The sequence below is a fragment of the Oxyura jamaicensis genome, chromosome 11 (genome assembly GCF_011077185.1).
Source record: "Oxyura jamaicensis isolate SHBP4307 breed ruddy duck chromosome 11, BPBGC_Ojam_1.0, whole genome shotgun sequence".
NCBI classification, from domain to species: domain Eukaryota; kingdom Metazoa; phylum Chordata; class Aves; order Anseriformes; family Anatidae; genus Oxyura; species Oxyura jamaicensis.
In genome coordinates, this window is record NC_048903.1 from 5,889,108 (window position 1) to 5,899,598 (window position 10,491).

Genomic DNA, 10,491 nt, shown 5'->3' on the forward strand with positions numbered 1-10,491 from the left:
TCTTGTTTCCCTGTTTCTAACAAGGGAAAAATAGAGACTGAATTATTGTTTTACAGTTAGAATTAAAATAGGCAAAGACAAACAGGGAAAGTTAAACCTTGCTATTGCTTTTTCCATCGTAAGTGTATATCCCCCTCAACGGTGGCTGCTCTTTCTCAGGTCTGAGTGTGTCGATGATGAAAGTGAATCCCAGCCAGTGCCAATCAGCATGCTGCTTCCACTTGAGAAAAGCAAATAGCTGTTCTGGTTAGAACTGGAGACACCAAAATTTCTCTGCTCCAAGAAGATGTGGAGAAGAGAGTAGCATTGCAGGTATCCCCTTCATAACTGTCTCATCTTCGTTAATTACACAAAACCAAACTCAACATAATTGACCTAGCAGAGGTTATACTTAAGCTCCCTCTAGTGGATTATTAAGCAAGAATTTATAAAAGCACACATCTTTTCTCCAAACATTTTGTCACTGAATGTGAACATAAGAATACTACAGGCACAGTGCTGTTCCCTTAAAGCTATCGGTTGTTATCTCTATCTCCCTGCTTGCTGCTGCAGGAAAGTCTGTGAAACAATGCTGGCCATAAACCTATGGTTATAAAGCGAGGCAACTGCAGCATCCCTTGGCTGGGCTTGCCATTCTTCATCACTCCTTGGCTGGGTCAGTTTGATTGCTGCTTCAGAATACTGATGTTTCTTAATCATCTCCCTTTGTTTTCTGGTTAAGTGAATGGGTGAATAATTTGCCACACATTCTCTGTCAATCCAGTATGTTGTGAAAGGACAGTTGAAACAATACACACGCTCTTCGTTTCATAAATTTGTCATTGCAGCATAATCAGATCATTTGCACTTATCCTGCTCTTGCACAAGCTAATTCTGTATTCCTGGGGAAAATTAAAAAAATGAAAAAAAAAAGAAAAGAAGAAAAAAAGAAAAAGAAAAAAAAAAAAAACTCTTAGTTACTGTGTTCTGTCTCTCTCTTTCCCTGGGTGTCTACTTAGGCCAAAACTGCAAAGGAAATGCACCGACACTTGTGTTCCTCATTTGCATAGTTCACACAGGTCTAAGAAAATCATAAAGAATAGATATGCAACTGGCCAGATAAAAAGATAAAAAAGCAACAGTACATCAGATGTGTCAACAGGATTTAGGATTGTAACAGACATGTAAGCAATTAGGGTATTTGCTAGTTCAAAACGCTCACATGAATGAACCCACATTATCTTCTGAAAAGCATAATAATGTGTAATTGCAGTAACAATTCCTCTTCCATTATCTCCTAAACATCAACATTGTGTACGTTCTATAATATCCCACACAACTGATAACAGACAAGCTCCTCGGTAAGAGAAATACTCCCAGATGTGGTTATGTCCCAACACTGTGGCTGCTACCTAATATTAAGGAATTACAGTAGAAATGTTTCAATAACAAAGTAGAAGCATTTCAGTTTTTATGTGGCATAGATTGCCACAGACACTGCCAAGCAGCTTTATAGAGTTCTAAATCTTCATTCAATGCCCCTTTACATCATTTGAATGAAGATTTAAACCTCAATAAAACTTTCTGAGTGCTGTGGCCATCTTTGCTGTATACTAATCAAAGTGGGGTACAAGCAGATTAATGCAGTATAGTACACCTAATGATCAACACTATATCTAGCAAGATTTTCCTTTGTAAGATGAGCTGTCTCAAAGGCTCTTTTCATGGATAGAGCTGCAATACACTTAGATGTTTATATGCAGTTTTTATGCAACATTCAAAAAGATTGCTTCACTTTTTGGTTTTCTTTTCCTGCTGCGTCATGTTTATTTTCCTTATAACTGTTTTGGATTCATTTCTTATACGGAAAATATTTGGGAGAGAATAATAAAAAAGGAAGAAAATTTAACATTTTTTAAGGAAACATCACCTTCCAAAGCATTACAGTTCCATTTCCTGGTTTATCAACCTCCAATAGTGATTAAGATTAGGATTACAGTGCAGTGAGTTTTGGCATTGAATGAGAAGTTTACATGAAATTCAACCTTTATTTAAGATATTGGCTGGGAAATTCACCACATGCTAGTGCATGAATGCACACACAAGATATGACTAAGTAGAGTTTAAAAGAAACTGTACTGTAAGAATGTACTGCTGATAGACCGTATGTCTTGTTGAAAAAATACAGACACTCATTCAAGAAACAGGCTGAAAAGGAAGGAGCCTGTCAATGAATTGTGGAGAGACTGGTGTTTGGAGCCTCCTGAAGGGGCAGGTGTGGGGCCATTGTGTGGTTCTGAACTTCAACAAACTTCCACAAAGGCAAAGGGAAGTACAACTTCCCAAAGCAATTACCCTCCCCAAAGGATAGGCTCCCATCACAGGTTGTTTACTTTTCCTTATGGGTTTTCTTCACATTAAAAATTCTTTTAATTATGAAAGTCTGTGAAATGACTTTCCTTAAGCAGTTACCTGCAAATAGGTTTCTGTCTGGACCCATATAATTCTGTAGTTAGGCTTTTTGTTCAGAACTGCCTTCAGATGTTTCTGTGTAGTCCTTAAAAGACATAAAAGAAAGAAACATGGGAAGTGAGAGCATCTTATTTACAGTAACTGATACAGCCAGCAGATTTTAGAAATCTTTGTACAAGCAGTATCAACAGTGAGAAAAACTCTATTTTTTTCTTTCTATTGCTCTTTTATGGGAATTTTATGGGAAGATCACATGTTGAAACTGGTTAGCCCCTGTCCTCTTGGATGTCCAGCTGGTTCTAGTTCTGCAAAAGCCATCACCTAGCCTGCAAGGGGTATGCATTAGCTACTGAGATGGTCAAAAATGGGCTTATTGCAATACCCTGATGGAGCTGTTCCACTCTTTCTAAAATGTTTCAGGTTTCACTAAACCAAGTGAGACAAACTAATTCATGTTGAATGAAATAATCTCATTTACAGCTCCTGTGTTAAGAGATGTAAAAACGGATTAGCTCCATAGAAGAGAGCCCCTCTTCAGAGCCTATGGCCCTGTTAGAAAATAAGGGGCAGCAATAGCATATCTTTCTCATTGCTGATAGGTATCTTTCACGTTAGGTCAACCTTAGTTTCAGATTGAATGAAACTATTTTTCAGCAAAGTGTTTGAAAGATATATGAAAACACACATTGTATTGCAAGTTTTTAGTGTGCTTTAATAAATCTCAAAACCAAAGTAATCCCCCAACCCCCCAGAATAAATTAAGACAAACCCCCAGACTCCTTTTAGAAGCAGAATCTTGAATAGAAGACCAAGTGAAAGTTTTGTTCTCCAAAACACCTAACCTTGTGAAATCTATGGAGTTATCTCAATTTTACCAGCAGAAACACAGGCCTGAGGGTTCAGTATAGACATGTGGTAGTAAGAGGTGAGAGCAAAACTCAGAAATATATATATATATATGTTTCCATTTGGCATTCAACATCATTTCCCTTTTGCATTCAACGTAATTTCCAAACGATTGATCCCAAGGTTAAGATGATGTTTTAAGCAATATGGTTCCTTCCTTTCCCTTGTATTTATTTCTAAGTAACATTACCTATATTAAGGTAAACTGAATCTATTAAACATTTACCTAAGGGGATTGTGAAACTGGGGTCTGCATTATAAAGCAAGTGAAGTTATGACAGCTGTGACCCCAGAGGAATCAAGGCTGAATAAAGACTGTCTCCATTGTAGACAAATGATGATAAAGTGATCCTTTTAGCCAACAGTCAATGGAACCTGACAAGGCCAAACCTCCAACTAATGAACAGCCCAACCTTTGCTACCAGGGAGATGTACTGAAAGTTTAATCTCAATAAGCATCAAAATACATTTGCCCAAACATTTTTAACAAAAGAATGGCATGTATCATTAAATGGCCACAAAGTTAGACAAGTGAGGAGGAAAATAGGAGGGTGGGGGTGTATAGTCTTACTGTATCACAGGTGCACAAAATTGTCTTGATAGAACAATATCTTATTTTTCTTCTAAAATTGAATTTCAGATGGTACCTACGTCACACAGACCTAATAATACAGAAAGCAATTGTCTCAATGATTCCTATTAAATCTGTGCATTTCCAGATCCTTATAGAGTAATGTCAGTTACAGAACAATGTCAGGCTGACGGACGCAGCGCAGCATTAAAGAAAAAAAATCATGCACACAATAGGCCAGCTGCACATTAATAAATATGTAATGTTTGATTAAAAATATGGATCGTATTTTTCCCCCCAATTGCTGACTACCCCTAAGGCAGAAGATGTGATCTGGCTCCCACTGATGGGTTTATTTCTTGCTTGCTTTGAAAATACAAACTAAAATGTTTTCCTGTCCCAGCTGTTTCCCATTGTTCATGTTTATCAGCTCAAAGGGTGAACGGAGGAATAAAAAATACGCTCGCATTTCAAATGTGCCAGTCAGTCAATCTATTGTTAAAAGAAGAAAGCCTAATTGTCTGTGCTGGCAAACTTCTTTTTGGTGAATGTCCAGTTTTTAAGAAAAGCTATTCAGCTGTGCCATTTGTTTAATACATGCATAAAAAAGCACATAAAATCACAAGTTTTCTGTGGGATGGGATGGGGGGTGGGGTAAATTGCATCTAAGTTATAGCCTTGAAACACTCAAGTGGTGGCCTAAGTAACAGTCCGTGTATTGCTTTTTTGATTCTTCTTTGGTCTGAATAAATAGCCAGAAGGAATTTTCATGGAATAGGAGGTAATGATGTCCTAAAACTGAAATCGGTCTCCTTCCCTAAGTCTTATACTTAACTATGCACCTCTGAGGAACAGCATGCCTTTGAAATATTATCATTAATGCAGAGGTTATACTCTTTTCCAATTATATTAGCAGGATTTCTGTCTTTTCATTTAAGCTTCTGTTTTTCTTTTCTTTCCAAAATTTAGTGCTTCATACTCATCCTAACAAGAACTGGGAGTAAGGATGGAGAGAGACAAAGTACTACTTTTCCAAATAGGAGAATCTTCTGCTTGTTTCCTACCCTTGTGATAGTTACACTGCTCTGTCCCATCTTTGCTTGTGCTGGCAGTGGTATTCTTCCAGCTTTCAAACCAAGCTCAGCTAATAGGTACCAACACTCATTTTACACTATGCAAATGAGCAAAACTTTTAAGTCACAGACTACTATATTGTCCAGGGTCCAGCCCACCTTTCTGTGAATAGCACTGTTGTTCTTTAAAAGCTTTTTAAAGAAGGGATCATGAGTTGTACAGCACTAGCTGTACAGCATTCTTACAGTCTGAAAAAATCAAAAATAATCATCCATCTAACAAATGACTTTGCAGCTTTGCTAGGGGTTTCTCTGTATTGCTACACTTTGCGATGGAGGAAGAAACAAGTAAGTGGCATTATCATCCAGCTATCACCCCCTTGTGACACTGAGATGCGATGTCACTCACAGCAAAATGTACAGATCTTTTTTACGTAAGTAGTTCAATAACTTCTCATGACATCTAAATTACCATCTCTGGCTATCTGGGTTAACACCTCACAGAAATGATTAAGGCAATAAGGTAACTGTCCCAAATGCTCTGTAAATAGAAGTAGTTGCTTTGGTCACCCTGGGCTCACATTTCCCTGGAAGTCTGACAGCTAAATACTGCCTGAAATTAGAAGCTGGGAGCCTAGGGATGATCTGCATGCTACATCACTAAATATGCTGAGAGCTTGGGGTTTTTCTAAGCATGTATTTTACTAAGAGTTACTGGTATAACTGAAGATATACTGGAAAGCAGCATAATCTGGCTTCATAAAGAGTCAGTCCAAAGGTAAGCAGGGCTAAACAGTGCTGCATTAAGCTAGGCTTTTACTTGCTTTATGAAGTTTCAATTGGTTACTCATTTGGATATTTGTAGGTTTATGAACTTCTGTGAATCTGTCTGTGGTCTAAAGCTGCATCTCACTGTTAGGCTTTCAGTATTTTGCAGCGTTCTGTGCATACACAGTGGCAGGCTTGTAAGCAACATATTCCTTGGTATCAGTCACTGGCTGATTTTCACATACAAAAGCTTCCCTTAGAGAGTGGAAGTGACTAGGAGAGCAGTAAACAGGGCAGGCACAGAGAATGCACTGCAGGGCCCAGGGAGGCCTCTAGGTCTCTCTAGAATGCACTAGAGCACACTGAGAGGTTTCTAGGCTGCATTTGGCAGACCCTAGAGTACCTTAGATTGCACTGAGTAGCCTGGGATTTCTTCCAGGGATACTAAAGTGTACTGGGGGATTTGGGAGGCCTCTAGAAAGCGTTGCAAGGCCTCTAACTGGTGCTAGGGCACACTGCAGGGCCCCAGGAGGCCTCAAATGTGCCCTGGAGTGCTCTAGAGAGCCCTGTGAGGCCTCCAGGGAGCAGTAGATTACAGTGAGAGTCCCTGGGAGCAAGAGGAGGCTCCGAGGGCACCCAAGAATGCACTGGAGGGCCCTGGGAGGCCAGTAGGTCTCTCTGTGGAATACTGGGAGATCTCTAGGCTGTACCTGGAGGATCACAGGGTGCCTTAGATTGCACAGGGAGCCCTGTGTTTCCTGCAGGGGATACTAGAATACACTGAAGGACCCAGGACACCTCAAGAGAACCCTGGGAAGTCTGCAGGGGGTCACTAGAGCACACAGCACTAGGATATCTGTAGAGTACTGTAGATAGCACTGGAGAATCCAGTGAGGCCTTCAGGTGGTGCTAGAGTATACTACAAGGCCTTGTGAGCCTCCAAAAGGTTCTAGAGATCACTGGAGGGCCACGGAAGGCCTGGGATAGGGCATCCTAGAGGACACTGCGGGGCACTGGGAGGCATTTGGGGGGAAGCTAGGGTGCACTGGGTGGCGTTGGCATATCTTTGGATAATCTAGGGTGGAGCAGAGGGCTCCTGAGAGACTATCATGTGAACTGGGAGGCATTTTACAGCACCATAAAGGAAAGCAGAGAGCCCTGTGAGGCCTCTAGCTAGCATTAAAACACGCTGGGGGGCCCTGGGAGGCCTTTGTGTGCCCTGGGAGTGTTCTTGGGTGTGCCAGAGCTCACTGGAGAGACCTGCAGTTTCTCCAGTGAATGCTATATTACATTGATAGGTCCTGGGAGCTTCAAAGGCATTACTGTAAGGCCCCTAGTGCTCTCTAGAGTATACTGGATAGCTCTTTGAGGAGTCCAGGGGACACTAGATTATGATAAGTGTCCCTGGGAGGCCTCTAGGGTGCCCTCTGTGTCTTCTATAGGGTGCTAGAGCACACTGGAGAGACCTACAATGTCTCCAGGGTACCTATGGCACAACAGGGGGAAACTAGAAGCATTCTAGAAGGTGCTAGACTGCACTGGGTGTCCATGGGAGCTTCTAGGCCTCTGGTGCTCTCTAGAGTGCAGTGGCAGAGGCCTGGGAGTCCTCTGCAGCATTCTAGAGCAAACTGGGAAGGCCTGGGAAGCCTCTGGGAAGTGATAGAGGGAACTAGGAGGCCCTGGGAGGCATCCAAGGGACACAAGTGCATTGGGATGATTGGAAGCCTCCAGGTGGCACTAGCACACATGAGGGGGCACCAGGATTCTTCTCAGATACTCTAGAGAGCACTGGAGAGCCCAGCAAGACCTTCAGATGGCACTAGGATCCACTGTGAGGCCTCCAAAATGCATTAGATCACACCGGAGGATGACAGGAGGCCTTAATGCTGGTAGGCCACTAGGGCATCCTAGGTGACACTAGGGGGGCAATGCAAGGCTTTCAGGGGGAGATAGAGTGCACTGGGTGTCTGTTGTAAATGTGCAGAGGCTCTAGAGAAGACTGAAGGGCCATGTGATGCCTGTAGAGTGCAATGCGGGGTCTTTAGGTCTTTAGAGGACAGCAGAATGCCCTGCAAGTACTCTAGCTGGTGCTAGAGCACACTGAAGGGGGGGGATCTAGGGCAGTCTGGGAGGCCTGTAGTGTTCTCTAGAGTACAGTGGGACTTTCTGGGAGGCATCTAGGGCATCCTAGAGCTAACTAGGAGGGCCTGGGATGCCTTTGGGAAGTGCTAGAGGGCACTGGGAGACACTCTGAGGCATCCAGGGGACAAGAGATTCCACTTGGAGTGTTGGGAAGCCTCTAGGGGGTACTAGAGCATATTAGTGGGCAGTAGGAAGTCTGTTGGATATTCTATCAAGCATTGGAAAGTCCAGTGAGTTTTCATGGCATACTAGAGTCCACTGGAAGGCACTGTGGGTCTTCCACATTGCATTAGATTGTACCATAGAGTGACAGGTGGCCTCAAGGCTGCACTGAGAAGTCTCTAGGGCATTCAAGAGAAGAGTGGACATCCCTGTGAGGCCTCCAGAAGGTGATAGAGCACACTAGCAGGCCATAGGGGGCCTGTAGTGTGTCCTAGAATGTACTAGATAGCCCAGTGAGACCTCCAGGGGGCAGTAAAATACAGTAAGTGTACCCGGGAAGCCTCTAGGTTGCACTAGTAGGAATGCAGAGCAAGCAAGTGTGCACTGGAGGGCCCTGGGAGGTTTCCAGGTGGTGCTAGAGCACACTGTAGAGCACTTAGAGGTCTCCAGGAAGTGTGAGAAAACACCAAGGGGCTCTGGGAGAATTCTGTGTAGCACTAGAATATACTAGGAGGCCCTGGAAGAATCTAGGGTACGCTGGGAGGCCTCGATTGCACTTAAGAGTGCACTGGGGTCCCTGGGAGGTCTCTAGGGCATCCCAGAGCTAACTGACAGGAACTACTTTGCCTTGGGGAAGTGATATAATGCAATAGGAGGCCCTAGGTGTCTTCCTGAGCACTATAGAGTGCACTGGGAAGATTAAGAGCAAACCAGATGACACCAGAGGGCACCATGAGGGTACTAAAATAGCTGTAGGTAATTCTAGAGAGAACTGGAGAGTCCAGCAAGGCATTCAAGGGCACTAGAGTCTGCAGTGAGATCCTGCAAGGCCTCCAGATGTGAAAACACTGACCAAGGAAGTTGAGGGCTACCAAAGGGCTTCTGTTGTAAGAACTATTTCATGGGAGATTTAGGTGAGGTGGGTGTTGGGTTAGGGTCATAATTAGGGGTTAGGGTTTGGAGAGAGGAAGGGTATAATCAGGGCTAGGGTTTGGAGAGAGGAAGTACGGTGTCCTGTTGTGAGTGGTATTTTGCAGTATGTTGGAGGCCACAAGAGTACCCTGTGTGTAGTCTATAGACCTCCAGAGCACGCTGGAGTTCCCTATATGGTCTCCGATGCTATTTTGGTCATATCAGTGGGCTCAGTGGGAGTTGAGCATACTGGGGGGCCCAAGTAGACCTGTGGAGCCTCTAGAGCAGAGTGAATGGCCATGAGAGGCCTTTAGTTTGCACTGGGATTCCTTTAGGTCAGCCTGGAAGATAGTGGAGAGGTGGGCAAGGTATCTAATTGGTAATAGAAGACACTGGGAGGCATCGGCAGGACACTAGAGTGAACCAGGAGTGTTGGGGAGCCACTCAGGGGCAGAAGAGCACACTGTGGGGCACTGGGATGCCAATAGGAGACTCTAGAGAGCACTAGAGACTCCTGCAAGGCCTTCAAGTGGTGCTAGAGTACACCGGGAGGCCCTGTGAGGCCTTTGAGTGATGCTAGAGTATATTGGGAGGCCCTGCAAGGCCTAGAAATGTCACTAGAGTACACTGGAGGGCCAAGGCTGCACTGGGAGGCACTTAGGGAATCCTAGAGGATAGTGGGGGGCACTAGGAGGCTTTCAGTGGGAGCTAGAGTGCACTGCGGGGACCTGGTATACATTCAGAGGTTCTGGAGTCAAGTGGAGGGCTGTTGCAGGCTTCTAGTGTGTACTGTGAGGCATTTACAGCACCGTAGGACAGCACAGAGCTGTAGGAGACCTCTAACAGGTGCCACAGGACACAGTGGGGCCCAGTAAGGCCTCAAGTGTGCCCTAGAGCACACTGGAGAGCCCAGCGAGGCCTCCAGGGGGCATTACATTACAGTAGGTGGCCCTGGGATGCTTCTAGGGGACAATAGGTGGCTCCCAGGGAACCTGAGAATGCACTGGAGGGCCCTGGGAGGCCTCGAGTGTATGACTCTAGAGACCCACTGTGCTCTAACATGGCCTTCAGAAATCACAAGGCTCTCAAACGTGCTCTTGCATCCCCTGGAAGCCTCTCAGGGCTCTCTAGAGGCTTCCCAGAACTCCCCATTGCATTGTCAGGCACTCTAGGGACCTCAAAGTGCAGCCTAGAGACCTCCCAGTGCTTCCCACTGAACTCTAGAGACCTACAGGCCTACCACTGCACCCTAGAGGCCTCCCAGGGCCTTCCAGTGCATTTTAAGGCATCCTAGGAGCCTTCCCTTGCAGCCTAGGGGCCTCTGGGGACCCTTTTTGTAATCTAAGAGCCTTGCCAGGCTCTCTAGTGTGCTCTAGGGCACGCTCAAGGACTCCCTGGCCCACACAGAGGCCTTGTAACTCCCTCCAGTGTTCTCTGGGGTGCTCTAAAAGGCCTTCCAGTCCTCACTTCCAAAGGTCTCCTGCTCACCCCTCCATTCCCCCCCCC

The 10,491-nt window shown here is 44.6% G+C and overlaps 1 long non-coding RNA gene across 6 annotated transcripts in view; it reads left to right on the forward strand.

Annotated features, from left to right (window-relative positions):
* LOC118172642 overlaps positions 1-10,491 on the forward strand; it is a 94,582-nt gene that overhangs the window by 83,574 nt on the left and 517 nt on the right. The gene's annotated exons all lie outside the window — the stretch shown is intronic.